The following is an 18,859-nucleotide window of genomic DNA, read 5'->3' as shown; positions in this document are numbered from 1 at the left end:
GTAATAGGATTTAAACTTGCCCTTACAAATTTAAATTCCTGAATCCCAATCACTCGGATCAACACTCATTAAAAAATATTTTTTTGTACATTAAAATTTAGGACAGAGGTGACTCCCTTAATCCAAGGTCATGGCATACTTGAGACACAATTGAGATTTACATAATAATTTACAAATTGTCCACCAAGAGTGACATTAATAGGATTCAAACTTGCTCTTACAAATTCAAATTTATAAATCCCAACCACTCGTACGAACACTCATTGACATGAAAATTTTAGGCAAAAGGATAACTTTTGTCCCTATTGTAGACCCAATTTATCATTTTCGTCCATCATATTTTCGCATCAATTTAGCCTCGAAGTTACTCAATTGCATCATTCTATACCCTAACTTTAACTTAAAACCCTAAATTATAAAGTTAAACCCTAAACGATAATCTCATAAACCTCTAACCCATAAACACCAAATCTTAAGTTAGGATTTATAATTTAGGGTTTTAAGATAGGAGTAGGGTATAGAATGATGTAATTAAACAACTTTGAGGACTAAATTAATACAAAAATACGATAAAAATAAAAATGATAAATTGAATATAATATAAAGGTGACAATTAAGCCAAAAATTACTATTAATGTATGAAATTAGTATTATACGTATGATTATATATATATATAGAATGATAATGATATGAAAAGGAAGATAGAGATGAATAAGAAATCAATTAAAGGAAAAAGAAGTCATCAAGTTGCACTTGAAGTCCTAACATAGTAATATACGTTTCGTTTCACAACTAAGAAAGAGGCAAATTGAAACTGAAAGTGGGGTGCATTAAGAAACACGTATTTTAGGTCATTTTGACTTTTCTTAACTTGTAAGCAAAACGGGAAACAGCTCCTCACCACTTACAATTTAGGCATGGCTGAATTTCTCAAATAATGCAGTTGAAAAAAAATTTATTCGAATAAAGCATTCTCGAAATTATTTCGTGAAATAGAGTGAATGTTATAGTAAATCCGAAGACGCATTGAAGTCCAAGCGACTTATACATAAATTTGGGGGATACGAATGGAGTGCCATGCATCTCCCATATTTTTTCACCCAATTTTCATTCTTGTGTAAATGTACAAAGGGTAAATTACACAATTAATCATTAACTTTATTCTCTCTCCAAATTAATTAAATACAACTGCACTGTTTTGGACAACAATTTCAATTAGAAATTATGTAAGCACGATGTTGGTTTCTTTAGTACACAAATTCAATGCTATAGCTGATGGATCAAATTGGCTTCCATATAACAACTTGAACAATGGTCGATGAGTGATCAAAATAGGAGTAAAACAAAAGTTGAGTGATTAAATTGAAAAAAATTAAAAGTACAATGAGTGAATTTGGAGAGAGAGTAAAGTTGAATGTTTAATTGTGTAATTTACCCTTTGAAAATATGGGAGACGCATGGTAACTGACCTTATTCCCATATGTAATGGGATAAGGGGAGGTAAGGTAGTAGGTTACCCCAACGTTAGGTTGAGAGCAACTTCAGTGAAAGACCTCCGGCAATTATGAATTGCCTACCGTGGGACTCGATCTCACGACCACATCATTTTCCGTTAAAGATTTGTCTATTGTATAAGTTGGACGTTAACATGATGACTGAGATGTGATAGTCGTTTGAAATCCTATGATCAAATTTTATGATATCACAGTAAAAAAATTAACGTTTAGCTCAGAATACTGTTATTTTTTAACAGAAAATGATGAGTTTAGAACATAATGAATAGTCAAGTGACCATTTTATAACTTTTAATAGTCAAATGACTCAACAAAGCAACACTCTATAGTCGAATGACCATTTTATAATTTTTAATAATCGAGTGACTTAATAAAATAATACCTTATGGTCGAGATCATTCATGTACTTTACCCGAAAAAGTTTATCATTTGGTTATGTTATATTTTTCTAAAAAAGTAACAAATCAGTTGATATAATTATTTTTAATAATCATAATTTCACTCTTAAAATGATGCAGAAAATAGTTATTTTTTCCTTAAAAACGTATATATCAATTTATTGACGATATCTTTTAAACGATTATAATTAATTTAGTTAAGAAAAATTATAGGGTGAATAGTGTATTTAATACTTAAATCGTCAATTTTGATCTGTTTTAATACTTAAATTTTTAATTTTTTTCAAAATCATACCTAATGTTTAGTTTTTATTTCATTTTAATACTTCTTCGTTAAAAACATAATGTGTTTAGTACCTAAACTTTCATTTTTAAAACTTAACGTTAAATTTTTAATGGATACTAAAATGAAACAAAAACTAATTTTTTTAACGGTGTGGTACTAAAATGAAACAAAAACTAAACTTTAGATATGATTTTGAAAAAACTAAAAATTTAGATATTAAAACAGATCAAACATGATAGTTTAGGTACTAAACCATAATTTATGCAAGATTATATCATAGAAAAATAAGGTAAACTATGCAGATTGTCCCCCTATATTTAGGGTCTACCCAACTTTGATCTCTAATTTAAAAAAATTAAGAGGAAATAATCTCTAACATTATCGATCTGTTCGATTTTAGTATCTTAGTCATTAATTTTTGTTAATCCCTTTTGTTTAAGTACTTAACATGCTTGAAGAACTAAAATTAAACGAGAGTTAACGAACGAGAGACTAAAATCGAACGAGAGACTAAAATCAAACAAAAGTTAACGAACGAGGGACTAAAATCAAACGAATTAATAATGTTAGAAATTATTTTCTTTAATTTTAAAATTAATGATCAAAGTATATTAGACAAATACTATGCATAGTTTACCCGAAAAAAAATATTCTTAAACTCCGATAAAATGAAGTGATATAATAGAAGAAAAAATTGGCTCGAATATGAGCATCAGAATACACGCGGCAAAAGCTAACTTTCCATGTTCATGTTGCAACGTCTCCGTCAAAACACACACAGAAATCTGAGGAGCAAACTTCTAAAAGCACCGAGGCGGCTAATTTTGGCAATTTCTCCCCCCCCCCTCCCACCACACCGCTTTACGTAATTTTTAAATTTTCTTTAAACATTTTTGTTTTTTGAGTTTTGATTTATTGACATCGGAAACCGTTTCAACTCTTCACTCATTACTTCGCATGATTTCGCTTTTGTCTCTTCGCTTTCGCAGCTTTTTTCTTTCAATTTTTTCGAATATTTGTTTATTTATTTTGTAATCTTATTTGCATGAATGGATTACTTGTTTACGATTATGCTTTTTGATTTTATTCTGATTCGTTAAACCTTTATTCCTTCTAGATTTCTCTCTCTGTTTCTGGTTTTTGTTAAAACTTTTTTGTGTGTGGAATGGCGATGTCCGAGTCACCGGAGATTTCATCGGGTACGGCGACGGTGATCGGAACCTCTCATAGAGAATCGGATCTTAGCCGCTTTCAACTTCGCCGTCGAGCTTCGAATGAGGCCGGTGATGCCGCCACCGGAGTTCCGGAGCGTAATGGCCCCGTGAATGGCGAGGCGGTGGACGATAGAGATCGGATGGAATCGGCCAATTTCAGGAGCAACCACGGGGAAAACGTGCACGGGAATCCAGCTAATTCGGATACGAGGTTCACGTATCGGCCTTCTGCTCCAGCTCATTGGAGGATCAGAGAAAGCCCTCTCAGCTCGGATGCCATCTTCAAACAGGTTTCGTTTAAGCGTGTTTTTTATTTGAGATGTTCATCTCTTTCTCTGCTATGAAACTTGTTAAAATATTATTTGACAATTTTATTTTTATAAAGTTTTTTTTTTGCTGGTAACCTGGTAGCGGTAGTTAGCCTAGGTTTGTAACAATTAATTACAAGCCTGATAGCTTAAATGAACAGTAAAATGTTTGAATTTAGTGGAATTTAATATTTCTACCTCTAATTAGTGATTTTTTAAACGTGATGGCAGAGTCATGCAGGCCTGTTTAATCTCTGTGTTGTGGTGCTTGTTGCTGTAAACAGCCGGCTTATTATTGAAAACCTGATGAAGGTTTGTTTTCAAATTTTAGCTCTCTTGCTGGTAGGCTATGAATTTATGATTCTCGGATTAAAGGCTTGTTATCGTGTTATTGATAAATGCTGCAGTATGGATGGTTGATCAGATCTGGCTTTTGGTTTAGTTCGAGATCATTGAGAGATTGGCCTCTTTTTATGTGCTGGTAATGCTTCTAATCCTAATTTTAGATTTTCCTAAGAATACATGAGGGCGAGGCTTGTCTTTTAGGATTACTATTTCCATTTTGGTTATTTGGGCTCGAGCATCATTTAACACGTTATCTTTGCTTGCCGGTTCACATTGCAGTCTTACTCTCCCAATATTCCCACTTGCGGCCTTTGTAGTTGAAAAGTTGTTGCAGAAGAATATATATCGGAACTTGTAAGTGGATCAATTGTAGGCTGAATCTATTGCTCCTCTTATTTCATTACTTAAAACTTCAAACGGAAAAGCTGGCAATTAAGAACTTCCTTTGCTTTCTAATGTTTGGTTCAAACATTGTTGAAGTGCACTTGTTCTTCCTAGAGAAGAAGACAAATTGATGTTTTATTGATGTTGCTCAAAGGTTGACTGTTAATTTATATATTGCAGGCTGGTATTTGGCTTCATGTACTAATTAGCACAATTGCAGTTCTATATCCAGTTATTGTTAATCTCAGGTGAACATTATTTTACCTTTTGTTTTCAGTTGATTTTCTACTTGTTCCAAGTGTCTTGTTATCGCTTGATGGTCTACACAGCATTGGTAGATGTTATGGTTGTCAAATTTTCCAATACTAGGATATATATACACACACGCCATAATTGTTAACTGGGCTTAAGAGTATCAGAAACGAGCACGTGTTCGACACTGTATACTCATTTTTAAAAGAAAAATGCACATGTGGTTGACCATACATACCTTTGCCAAATAAATATAAGGACAGTTGTTGAAAATTCTGTATTGATTGATCTTACCCTGATTGAGCCCGTCTAGCTCAGTTGGTAGAGCGCAAGGCTCTTAACCTTGTGGTCGTGCGATCGAGTCCCACTGAGGGAAATTTATAACGGAGGTCTTCCACGGAAGATGCTCTCAACCTGGCGTTGGGGGCAACCTACTACCTTACCCCCCTTACCCCATTACATATGGGAATAGGGTCAGCTAATTTTTTTACCCTGATTGGGCAGGTGTGATTCTGCATTCTTATCAGGCATTGCATTGATGCTATTTGCTTGCATTGTATGGTTGAAACTGGTATCCTATGCGCATACTAATAGTGATATGAGATCAATTGCCAAGTCAGCTGAAAAGGTAAGCTATTTGCTTGTAGTAGCATGTTTGTATTCGTTGATATAAAATGAAAAATCATGCATTCTTAATGCAGACAAAGTATGTAGCTCTTTTCATCCTTCCAAAACAGCTCCTGTTTCTCTTTTTACAGCTGAATATGTGAAATTAATGATTTATTAGTATAAAATGAAAAATCATGCATTCTTAATGCAGACAAAGTATGTAGCTCTTTTCATCCTTCCAAAACAGCTCCTGTTTCTCTTTTTACAGCTGAATATGTGAAATTAATGATTTATTAGTATTGTTTTGGGGGATTGTTTGGGAATTATGACCTGGAAAATAAGTTGATCATAGAATGCCTCTTGGACCGCATGACTGTTCTTGTCAAGTATTAGGTGCATATTAATTTTCATTAGATAGAATAAGAAAAGAAATGCAGGGAGGTTTTTTTGCTAACAGCTTTTTACCAATTTCATTTTTCAACCAAGACAAAAACTGGATAGCTGAACCATGTAGGGAATTAGCTGTCTGATATCCGGGCAGGGTACAAACCTTGTTGTATTTTGGGTGGGGCTTCCCTTCCACGAGCAGGGAATCTTGTATGCATCATTTGAAGGAAGCCCCCGAGTCAATGTTAGAGCTTCCACACTAATTTCCATTTGTATCTTCTCCCTTGTTTCAATCGATGTTATATTTCCTATTTAATTATTATTCTTTATTCAAATGATTTTGTTGATGTTAGGGAAGTGCGGCTTGCATGTATGATGTTAACTTCAAGAGTTTGGTATACTTCATGGCAGCTCCCACTTTATGTTACCAGGTAACGATCATATACATTTTGCTGCATTGTAGCATGTTTTACTGGCCAATGCTTAAGCCGGATTCTATTTTTCTATGTACACATTTACCAAAATAGGCTCTCTTTTTTTCATTACTTGTGTTACCATTTTTGTAATTGTGATTTATTTTAGTATTGAACAACATTAATGCATAAATTAAATTGATAATCTCTTGTTTTGAATGTTGATGAATTCCATGCAGATAAGCTATCCTCGTACTCAATCGATTAGAAAAAGTTGGGTGGTTCGTCAATTTATCAAGTTAATAATATTTACCGGGCTCATGGGTTTCATAATAGAACAGGCGAGTGTCAATTCTTAAATTTATAATACTGGTGTTCATTACTCTGCCCCCCAGTATTCTTTTCATCAGATGGTAAATATTTTTGGTGTTTGTATTTAATTCCACAGTATATCAATCCAATTGTTCAGAACTCTCAACACCCATTGAAGGCGAACCTTTTATACGCAATAGAAAGAATCTTGAAGCTTTCAGTACCAAATTTATACGTTTGGCTATGCATGTTCTACAGCTTCTTTCATATCTGGTACATTTGCAGTTATTGTTTCTTGAAAATACAGACTTTTTCTCTTCTAATTTTAAATAAATGTTCTTAAGTATTTCATATTTTGATATCCATAGCGGTGTCCACTCTATATGCATAACTCCATTTAATTGTTGCAAGTTATTCATTTCTGCTCTAAACTATGTACATGTGATTAGCTATTTGCATGATCGTGCAAATGACTAACGAGAACAAGGTGACTTTATGCTAATTTAACTCCATCTGACACCTAATCGCTGACTATTCTCAAACACATCATCTCTTTCCTTCACAATTGTATGGGTATTAGGAAATGCCACTGATGTTGTCCTAACCGTTGTGCGTCTAGATTTTTCTTCAGCAATTTTTCTAGAATCTGCTCCTTAAGATGGAGAGTTAATGCAAAATATTGCACTTGCTGTCATGTGGGACTCTTAGGCATGCACATGCATTAGGTCACATGCACAATAGACAGAGATCAACCTTTTCTGACTCTTAAAAAAACTTTGGCAGCATAATACATTTATATTGCATGCTGTATTTTACCCTTACATTTACGAATACAGGTTAAATATACTGGCTGAGCTCCTTCGTTTTGGGGACCGAGAGTTCTATAAAGATTGGTGGAATGCAAAAACTGTTGAGGAGGTGAGTTCTTGAATCTGGAGCACCGTAAATATTTTCTTCGGCTATATCTTACAAATTGCTGTGGTGAAATTCACTATGAACTTTTTCTGTTTCTTTCATGGGCTCTGTTTTTGGCTTTCATCAGTATTGGAGAATGTGGAATATGGTACGTTTCATTTTACTCTTAATTGCTTTTGAATTATAGTGGTTTGATATGGGCCAAAAAAACTATTCTATGTTTGGAAGATGAATTTGAGTGGGTTTAGATTTTTTTTACTAAATAAGTTGTGACAAGGAAATGCACAGATTAATTAAGATGCAGTATGGCTAATTTGCTATATTTGAAAGATATAAAAAGGTGAATTTCAAATTCACCCCTAAATAGATACTTAAAAAATCTATATATTTGAAAAGTAATATCTTCACTTATCACACTGATTTTGAAATTTAAATACCTTACCTAAAAGATTTTATGACTTTCTTGTTTCCAACTATAGCAGTCAATGTTATTGGGATCTTCAAGCATTGTTGAATCCCTTTCGTTGAAAGGCTTCCAATGTGATATCTCCATTCTTCTACTTTTTTTCTCCTTTTCCCAATTTCCCTTTTACATTAAGAAGCAAAAAATGACAATTTCCATTGCTGACTGTATTTTAAATGATTACAGCCTGTTCATAAATGGATGGTCCGCCATCTCTATATGCCATGCTTAAGGAACGGTATACCCAAGGTGAATTCCCGCTTCTTTTGTAGCTCTAGTTTTCTACCGATGGAAATATGACTACTTTCCATCAGACATGCTGTTATCCTGTCATTGATTCCCAATGGTAATGTTTTTAACTTCAATCTTTTCTAATATATATATATATATCTCAGGGAGTTGCCATTCTTATTGCCTTCTTGGTTTCTGCTGTATTTCATGAGGTATGTAGTTTCACCCCGTCTTTATTCATAACTCACCTTGGCGTTGATGGAGAAGAGAGTTGAGATTCTAGTAGTTGTTTAATTTAACTTGCATTATTGTTTATCAAATCTGCTCGGTATGCACCAATTGTTGCCCTTGCTTTTCGACACTTGTCTCTCCATCGTTTTGTCATGAAAACTTGACGGATATTGTTATTCATCGCCGTATAAAATTGCGTTTGCCACTTTGATTTTTGCTTGTATAGTTTCATAATCGTGTTTTCTTCATTACAGCTCTGCATTGCTGTTCCTTGTCACTTGTTCAAGTTCTGGGCGTTTATTGGCATCATGATTCAGGTACCAACATTCTTGTTTCTTGTACATTAATATTAGCGGAATGAAGATCGATAATCACTCAACTACTAATATCAGACTTGAGATTTACGGAGACTTTTCCTTTTTTCTCTTTTAATATTTTATCAGGTTCCCTTGGTCTTGATCACAAGTTACCTACAAACCAAGTTTAGGAGCGCAATGGTATGTTTCGTTTTTCTTTTCTGGTTAATTTTTTCGGATATTCCTTTAACTGTGGTCTATATTTTAAATTGACCTCAAACTTGGTAATATTCTGAGTACTAAAAGTATAGCATCATATCAGCCAAATCTCTATATTAGTTTAACCATCAACTTTGGCGCTAAAAAATAGTTCGAATTTGACATAGAACATCGTTAAAAGTCGCGATGTAATAAACTAAAGGCAAAAAGAGCTTAAGAGGTCCTGTACAAAAAATCAATGTAATTCCGTATTATTTTTTCTTTTAATGTAGCCCTCCGACTCAGAAAATAAACCCAATGTGACCCTTTGACCAATAATTTTCGTCGTTTAACCGTTACGATGCTGACGACGTGGCAGTCTATCTGTCATGTTTGAGTTATCAATTTAACTCATCTGTCACGTTAACAAGCACCGTGGATTGTCACGTCAATATCGTGGACTGTTATGTCGGCAGCGTAATGATCAACGACGAAAAACATTGATCAAAGGTTCACATTGTGTTTATTTTCTGAGTTGGAGGATCACATTGGTTTTTTCCTAGTACATGGACCTTAAAAAAAGCCTCCCAAAATTTTAATGTTTGTTTCAGTTTAAGTTGTCCATGTATGAAATACGCACAAGTCTAAATTTGTTTTAAGAGTGCCTGAAGTCCTCAAATGTTTGAAAAAAAATCATTTGAGTCATCAACATTTTCTGTGCACCCAATTGTATCCTTAAACCGAGAAATTGAATTAATTACTTTTGACTAATTTTGATCGTTAAATCTTTAACAAATTTTTTCTAAAAATATTATTGTATTTGAGATATTGTGGTTGTCACATGAAATTTGTAGATTTTTCAAAAGAAAAATTAAAAAGAAAGTATATATTAAAATTATATAAGAATTTCATTTAAAAAAATAAAATTTTGGAAACCCCTCATCTATATATATTGTGAATTGATTAAAAGAACTGTTAGATATTTGGTGTAAATAAAAGTAATGTACTTCATTGATCTTCTTAAGAATTCGAGGTTTTCTGGCACTTCGAAGCTTTTAAATTTTGACCACTTGTTGTTAATATCTTATTAGTAAGTTTTCATTCAAACGGGTATTTAATGCCTAAACCGATATGATATAAGTAACTGTGGTCTAGTTAGAATATTTTGAAGTTTGTGAACTGATTTAGATTTCAGTTGATAGAAAATATCTAGTGCAATTAACTTTTATTTATTTATTGGGTAGATTATGTATTTAGTATCTGAATTATCAGTTTTTGTCCATTTTAGTACTTAAAACTTTCAAAATTTTCAAAATTATACCTAAAGATTAGTCTTTGTTTTATCTCAGTTTTGGTCCATTTTAATACCTAAACTTTCAAAAAAATTCAAAACTTAACGTTAAATAAAACTATAGGCTGATGGGGTGCAAGGAGTGTGTCCTTGCCCCTGTTGTTCTGGCGCTAAGCTGGGCTCAGCTTAATTGTTTGATTTGTTTTGTTTGTTTCGGTTTGGTGCTGCAGTATAGGCTTACGTTCTGATTGTATCGTTTTTTTGGATGAAATGAAAGTATATTGATTATCTAAAAAAGGGAACAAAATTGATAGTCTAGGCACTAAATGTGTTAAATTTTTAACGCGGATACTATAATGAAATGAAAGCTAAACATTATATATGATTTTGAAAAATTAAAAGTTTAAATATTAAAATGGATCAAAATTGATAGTTTAGGTATTGAATGCGTAGTTTATCCTTGTTTATTTTGATTCACGTACATTAATTTTGACTTTTCTTACTGGGTAATGGCAGGTGGGGAATATGATATTCTGGTTCATTTTCTGCATTCTTGGGCAGCCAACGTGTGTGCTTCTATATTATCACGATTTGATGAATAGGAAAGGGAGAGCAGATTAAACTTTACATATAATTCCCCCATGACAACACCTTAGTGCCTGATGGGAACTTAATTCAGTAAGATGCTTACTAATTACCATAACAACACTTCAATGCCCGATGGAAACTATAATACTTTCGCTGCTGAAGATTGGTATATATATATATTCCTTTTTAAATTTCATCATCTCACTTACTGTTTCTATGCTGGAATGTTTGGTGTATTTTGCTTGGGTGAATATTTTATTAATTCCATTAAATGCATAACCTATTTGGAGGTGGTTAAGGTGAATACGGAAGTTGACTAATTATTTAGATAAATAGGCTTAAATGAATAGTAAAGGGTAAAATCTTTTTTATTTATTCATAATTTTGACTAGTCATTTGGTAAATTAACACTATCTAATCAAATGGTAAATGAATAGTAAAGGGTAAAATCGTTTATATCTGTTCATATTTTGTCTAATCAAATGATAATAATGGTTTTTATTTGGTTTGAATAGTTTTTATTATTTTAGTGCTCGTGTTTGGTTTGTGGCTGAAACAAACCATCATGATCAGCAAGAGCCTGCACGCCGAACCCACGCGGCTGCGCAAGAAGCTGCCTTACCCGGATCCATGAAGATAATAATCTCAGTTGGTTTTAAATGCCAGCATATAAGGAATTTAGCCCACAAAATGGAAGTCAACTGTTGAAATAGAGTATATTGATTCCAACGAATGATGTCATAATCGACTCGATGATTACCATAACTGGCTCGTTGACCAGCAACACCATAAGGGGAGGGAAAGCGAGGCAGCTTGTTTTGTCAGGGGAGATAACATGAGGCGAAAAACGGTTTGATGAGAGGCTGAGAAGAAAGTTGCTGCAAGGATGAGGGTAAAACCTTATGAAAGGGGCAGTAGCTACGAGCAGCTCTTGACCTAAGGGCACACCACCGACAATGGGTTTGGCTCATGGAGACAGTTTGGTGAAGCTTTGATCACAACCTCCAACTCAGACAACCCACGGATACAGTTTGGTGAAGCTTTGATCACAACCGCCCACTCAGACAACCGATTGCTACCTCGATGGACGAAGAATAAATCCTGCATTCTATATTCCATTAATGAAAGGAGAATCTATAAATTCAACTTCTGAGCAATAGACAATAGTACACAAACAAAAAGAGAGATAATAAGTAAAACGATAACAGTAAACAATTTACAATATCAGGAGGAAATTAACACCACAGAAACAGGGAGTTAAAAACCGTTAACCATACCACAACACTTTTAGACTTTGACAGCTAACATCGAAATCGAAGCACTCAAATTTTAACTTCACAAGTTTTCTATCATCAGAGGATCAGAAATTTATGCTTTGGGTGTGAACCGCACCCGGTTCCAAATCAAGAGCTCCAGTCACAAATCCCTTGAAACTCGACCTCCCCCCAAACGCTGTTGGAAAATGTATTAGTACATCATCCATTTCATGTTTTACAACAGTTTTTATAGCTGAACATTTAATAATGAATTCTCTCATCGGTTTCAAACTGCAGGCCCTCAATTCCCTTGAGGGCGGCTTCAAAGTTCTTGACATGAGAGGTATTTTAGCAGACATTGTCCGCTTAGGGTCAACAGATTCAACAGGACTTCTCTGTCGGCTTGAAGTTTTTTGCAGTGCTCCAGGGCTAGCATAGGCTGCATGAGAACGTTGTGGATTGACCTCACTACCAGCAAAAGCATCACGACTGCTAGAAACAGCAACTCGCCTGGAAGAAGCACCGGACTTCCCCACAAACTTGGTCCAAGTAAAATCCAAGTTAGTTAGCACTTAAGAATGGAAATATAAGATGATAATAGGCTACTTCACAGGGTCAGTTCAAAACCACCAAATATATATTGCTAATAGAATTATACAGTATCTGGAACACATATCCATCTTTCGTACAAGTCCCGTTCCATCGAACAGCTATATACATGTTCACAATCATAAAAAAGATTGCCAGACTCTTTTAGTACTTACAGGATCATTTGCAACTGGACTCTTCTGTTTCGCATGATTTCCAGAATTCATCAAGGGTCCCGATGTTCTCCGCCGAGAGGAATCCATGGATAACAAACCGTGGCTCGCATGTCCTCCCCAGCTGCAAGCAAGAGATGTAAATGGTATATTTCCAATTGTAACTTGATTTTTAAACAGATCTCCGATTCCATTTTCTTGTTAAATATCAAAGAGAACTTCGGAAAGAAAAAACAGAAAAAGAATAGCATTCATGTGCAAACTTTGCATGTGCGCGTAAACACACTCGAATAACCAAAATTTCAGAACACGTATAGTAAAAACGAGCTATTTAAGATAGATTCAATCATATGAAAGGAGCGGCAATGACCTGTGTGTCTGTCAGCATTGGCAATAGCAGGAGGCATGGGAGAACTTGTTCCAGCACCAACTCCCTAACAAGACGAGCATTAAAAAGATGAATTCCACAACGTTTACAAAAAGGTAAAACATTCTACTCACACTCACAAGGGCTCGAGCTGGAGGAGTTGTCAATTGTGATTGCTGGTACTTCAATATGGTCCAATCAAATACATAATCGAACTGGAAGCCTATTTTAGCAAGGGTAAAAAAGAATACAGAACAGGTGATGTCACTGTGTAGATTAATACAAACTGACAGAATGTACTACTAAAGAAAATGTAAATTCAAACCTTCACGTATAAAGAGGTCACGAAATATTCTTTTGAGATAAGCATAGTCTGGCTTATCATCAAATCTTAGTGAACGACAATAATGGAAGTATGATGCAAATTCTGTAGGATAACCTCGACATAAGGCCTGCAACAACCACAATTTCGCACAAGAAATCAGAACCTCAAAGCCATACATCTACCTCTTTCTATTAACTCAAATTCCATTTACAGAAATTTATTGCAACTGCAACATTCAAGACCTCATTACCTCAATTGAGGTAGAAACCTTCTTCTCACTAATTTTTTCGTACTTCTGTTTCTTATTTCCAGCTTTCAGGCCTTGCCAAGGAAGGCTGTAAAGAAAGTGGCATCAGAATAGAAAACTATCAAGCAAATGAATGCAAGACAAAAAAGAAAGAATGTAGTAGAGATGGCAAGAATCACCTTCCTCTCAGGAAATACATAAGCACAAATCCAAGTGACTCTAAATCATCCCTACGGCTTTGCTCTAGACGGTATAGGAGTGCCAAGGATCAAAACTAAGAAGACTTGTAGAGCAGTCTACACGTTAAATAAAAGACACCATAAATAAGATTGACCATACATACCGATTCCCAAGTGTGTATTCATGCTTGCATATCTTGCAGTTCCAGTCAGATTCTTATTTTCCCTGAAAGAACCATGATCATGTAGAATATAAGAAAATGGCTTGGCACATCGAAAACCATCAACAGACTAAATCAGCAAAAAGAATACTGAAATAGACATGCCAGTGTTGAGTTTGTGAATCATCATAACTATGAATGTAAGTAATTTGTTGTGTGCAGAAAAAAATCACTAGGAGTTGAGAGAAGAAAAATAGGGGTATAGAAATAAATCAGGCCTTGCAAACTATATACAATAGATCACATGCAAGCAAAATTCTGTCACCTGTATGGGATGTGTTGATGGGTTGAACTGTCTCTATATTTCTTAGCCAGACCATAATCAATGATGTAGACCTATGTGAAAATAAAAAGGATGTAACACATCAAATCTCCTGAAATATAATATACAACAAGAAACATACATAACAATATTTTGAACAGAAGTCAGAAACCTGATTTGCACGCCTCCCCAAGCCCATGAGAAAGTTATCTGGCTTAATATCTCGATGTAGGAAAGCTTTTGAATGAAAAAATTCAGCACGGTTGATCTGGGGAGAAAAAGTAAAAAATGTATGAAGTGACAAGATATTAATGGAAGAGGAACCACAGTTGCAAATGTATAAGATTCTCCAAAACTACCATTTGATCTGCAAGCATGAGAATTGACTTTAATGAGAGTTTCCGATTGCAAAAATTGAATAGATCTTCCAGACTGGGTCCAAGCAAATCGATAACCAGAACATTATAGTCTCCCTCAACTCCGAACCATCTCAAATTTGGAATCCCAGCTGCCAAAACAAAAGATTGAGAAGGGGAAATTCAAAAATCGCAGTCAAAAGAAACAAAAAGATAAACAATAATGAACGTGAAATTTACAAACAGCCACAGTTTGAAACAACCACTTCATATTTTAGAAAGACAAAAATAAAACATATCATTACTTCCACCCTGCAGGATCCTGTATAACTTTGATTCATATAACAACTGAGGATGCTTTGTCTTCACATTTTCCTGATCATTAAAGAAAAGGTCAGTAACTTCCTTAGGTACCAAAAATAACATATTAAGGTCAAAACAACCACAACACAGGAGAAAACAACTACCAATACTAAATAAAAGCAAGCAATTCTTATATAAAACAACAGAACTTTGAAGTATAACTAATCAAGTCAAACAATAATTCTAGCAGAAAGTCAATTTCTTAATGTCACCCAAGCTGAAATGACAATTGACTAAGACTTATAAGCATCATTGATTGATTAACATTAAATGAATATGGAGAATAATGTGCATTTGATGGTAAATTGGTAATCAACTGTATTAAGAAAGTCACCCCATTCAACCAGATAATCACCCCTCGTATATTGTCCTCGTCCACTATGATGCAAATATTCACTTAGGAACAAAGTTGATCCTCCTAATGAGACATGATGATCTCACCATTTAAAATCACAATTAATAGTTTGCTTTCCATTGTTCCCTCTGAGGGAGTTTGTAAAAACCATGAGCACAATGCCAAGCGGCTGCCAACATCAGCACAGTTTTCGTGCTTACCCCAAACCACCACAAAGGAAATTGGAATACAGTTTCTGCCACACATGCACAACGGCTAGAACAAAACTAAGTGACGAATAAAAGATTTCCACAATTCCTTGCTGTACAACTATCCTAAGACTCAGCCACATCACTAAGTTATAAATCGATTGTGTTAGCGATGAGATTTAACAGAAACAATCTCAGATTAAACCCTAATCAAAACAGCAATTGCGTTGCTATTTTTTTAAAGAAAGTTAATGCAATAAATCACAGTTACAGACAGGCAAACAACCAAAATAGAAAGTGAATTGTAAGCGAAGACTACTCACAAGCTTAATGGCAACCTCTTCATTTGTCTGAATGTTAGTACCTGCAAAGGGATAAACAAAAAGAAAGCACCAAATTCCACTCAAATACACAAACAAAGAGAAGAAAAAAACAAATGAAAAACAATAATAAAGCAACGAACCCAGATAGATCTCTCCAAAAGAGCCGCTGCCGATCTTACGACCAAGCCGGAACTTATTACCGACACAAGGCTCCATCAATTCAGCTTCAAATAAGTAAAGAAATAATTAAAAAAGGTGGGAAATACACAACCCTGACTATAATCTAAACCCTAATTCATCTTATTTTCTATATCTCTAGAAGCTTTGTTTACTGATAGTACAGAGGATTCGGTCGTATCGAAGCTAACGGAAGTAATAATGCTTTAAACAACGGCGAAAATGCTTTTTCTAAAAATACTTTTTCTTTTATTTATTTTATTTTTCGGGAAAAAAATTCTGGGGGTGAGAGATGGTGGTTTGGTCACACGTGTAAAGGTCGCGAAGGTTCCTATTGAGCGTTTTTGGCGCCACTCTCAAAGTGGGCCCCTCCTCACGTGCTTCTTATCCGAGTGTAATATTAACATAACCTATTGTCACGTGATCTTGTTGCCTTTGATTTTTTTTTTTTTATAATTACATAAATGATTATTATTAAAGTTTGAGTAAATATATTTTATTGTTATAATGTAAAAAATAAGGTCTTACCGTATGTTCTTGTGTTATATGTATAAGGTCTTTATTAAATGTATAGATAAATGTATAATTTAGGGGAACTTACACATTATAGTGTTCAAATAGAGTAGCGTTCATGTTTTATAAATTAATTCTCACCAAAGCATTTTATCTATATTTTTTATACACCGCAAGGATCAAAATGACTTTTTAGCTCATTCTTTAATTTTTAACCTTTCAGATATTACTAAACAGTAGACTAACAGATTTTGTATAAAAAGGATCGATCGATTCTCTTTTCTACCCACTATATGTTTATATATGTATTTTTTGTTATATTTTGGCGACAAATGCTTTTGCTACTGTCTTTATATATGTATGACCGGTATTTTATTTTGGACATTTTTATACGGATATCCGATATTGGTATATATATATGTTTATCGTATAAACTTTACTATTGTATATTTTCGTATTTTCTACTGATATATGTATTTTATTCATCGAAAACATATTGTAACTACGTTTTAAATATAAAAAAGATTCCTAAATAAGATATATAACCGCCTAGCTTCGATCGTAACGTCAAAACTGGATCTAGAGGTTACAATATATTTTGAGAAAAATAATTTTAAACATATGTTTTGCACTTCCCAATTCAATTAATTTTAAACACAATATAATTTTAAGCAAAGTAAAAAATTAGTTGACCCTTATTCCCATATGTAATAGAATAAGGGGGAGGTAGGATAGTAGGCTGCTCCCAACGCCAGGTTGCGAGCAGCTTCCGTGAGAGACCTCCAAATTATGAAATGCCCTCCGTGGGACTCGATCCCACGACCTCAAAGTTAAGAACCTTACGCTCTACCAACTGACCACAATATAAATTTAGATATTATGACTGAAATAAATTAGATTAGGATAATCACTTCCATAATAACCTAATAATTGACTTATGTACTATTTTTTTGAATTATAAAGAAGACTATTACATAGAAATACTAAGTGCAAATAAAAGCAGGACCATAGGGGTCACGGTGTAGATGAGATATAATCTCTTGGGGGTTCTAGATAGGTTCGTGGTTGTTCATTTGTAACAACGGTAGATTTTGCAAGGAAATCTGCTGCAGATTTAGCTTCACGGTGAATGAGAATGAATTCAATCGTCCACTGTTTTGATATAAGATTTGCAATAGAGTGAACAAGTGCTATGGTGATGCAGTTGGCCGTTGGCGAAGACACGAGATTAAGAGCTTTTGCACAGTCTGTTTGGCATTGGAGACGTTCAATTTTATGGGATAACGCCAATTGAAGTCCTTTAAAAATTCATCAAAGTTCGGCTTGCAGTGGAGTTGAAATTCCAACTGGTCTATTAAATCCAATTATCCAATCACCATTCATATTTCGAATGAGGTCACTCATCGATCCGAGAGATGTAATGTTGTGTACCGCTCCATCCGTATTAAGGGTGTGCCAGTTAGCAGGCGCAGCTTTCCATTGGATTAGTTCTAGACAAACAACAACATAATCGGTTGGGGAAATGGTCTATTATTTATATTAATGATAAAGAAATCACATATCAATATTGTTAAACAATAAATTTGAGATAAATAATCTCTTTATATTTGACATAAACCATAAACTTTTATAAAATTGTTTCGAAATTCAAAAAATAAGAAAAATATTATATATAGATTTTTTAACTTAACTTACACATGGTTAAATCATTGTAACAATATTTTTTAAATTTAATGTTATTTGAAACCATCAAGATTTTGTAAAACAGTCAATATGGTCCCTAATTTTTTTTAAACTCAATGTAATCCTTAAATTGGTTTTTTAATCATTCAATTTTTTAGTATTTTTATATTTAATTTATTGAATATCTTAATCATTGTTAATATTTTATATTTTAACTTAATTTTTTAAATTAACAAGTCCTCAAACTTTCTAAAATAATCAATTAAGTTCATTTACCACATCATCGTCCATCGAGTACTGTCGAAATAGTATCGTGAACTGCCACATTAATATTGTAGATTGCTATGTAAGTTTGTGAACTATCATGTAAGTGTCGTGACAATCAACATTTAATTATGTTGTTCAAAGGGTTAAATTAATTTTTTCCCAATTTTAACGATCACATTTGGTGCAAAAAAAAGTTCATGGACTACACTAATTATTTTTATAAAAAGTTTAAGGTTTCAGTTGCCACTAAACATATTTTTTTTTTAATGACAATTTTTTCTGCTATTACTTATAACAATATTTTATTGTATTTTTAAAATTTAATTAATGTCTAATATGCATTAACATTATAGAGAAGATAACCTCAGTGACCGAAAATG

General features: G+C 33.9%; 2 pseudogenes; one reads left to right on the top strand and one right to left on the bottom strand.

Moving 5' to 3' along the window:
* Nucleotides 1-3,183: 3,183 nt before the first annotated feature.
* On the top strand, nt 3,184-10,832 carry LOC120114836 (annotated as a pseudogene).
* Nucleotides 10,833-11,830: 998 nt separating this feature from the next.
* LOC120114835 lies at nt 11,831-16,218 on the bottom strand (annotated as a pseudogene).
* Nucleotides 16,219-18,859: the final 2,641 nt, after the last annotated feature.

The sequence above is a fragment of the Hibiscus syriacus genome, unplaced genomic scaffold, assembly GCF_006381635.1.
Source record: "Hibiscus syriacus cultivar Baekdansim isolate YM2019G1 unplaced genomic scaffold, ASM638163v2 tig00110247_pilon, whole genome shotgun sequence".
NCBI classification, from domain to species: Eukaryota; Viridiplantae; Streptophyta; class Magnoliopsida; order Malvales; family Malvaceae; genus Hibiscus; species Hibiscus syriacus.
Note: the sequence above shows the minus strand (reverse complement) of the source record. Positions and strands in the feature narration are given on the sequence as shown.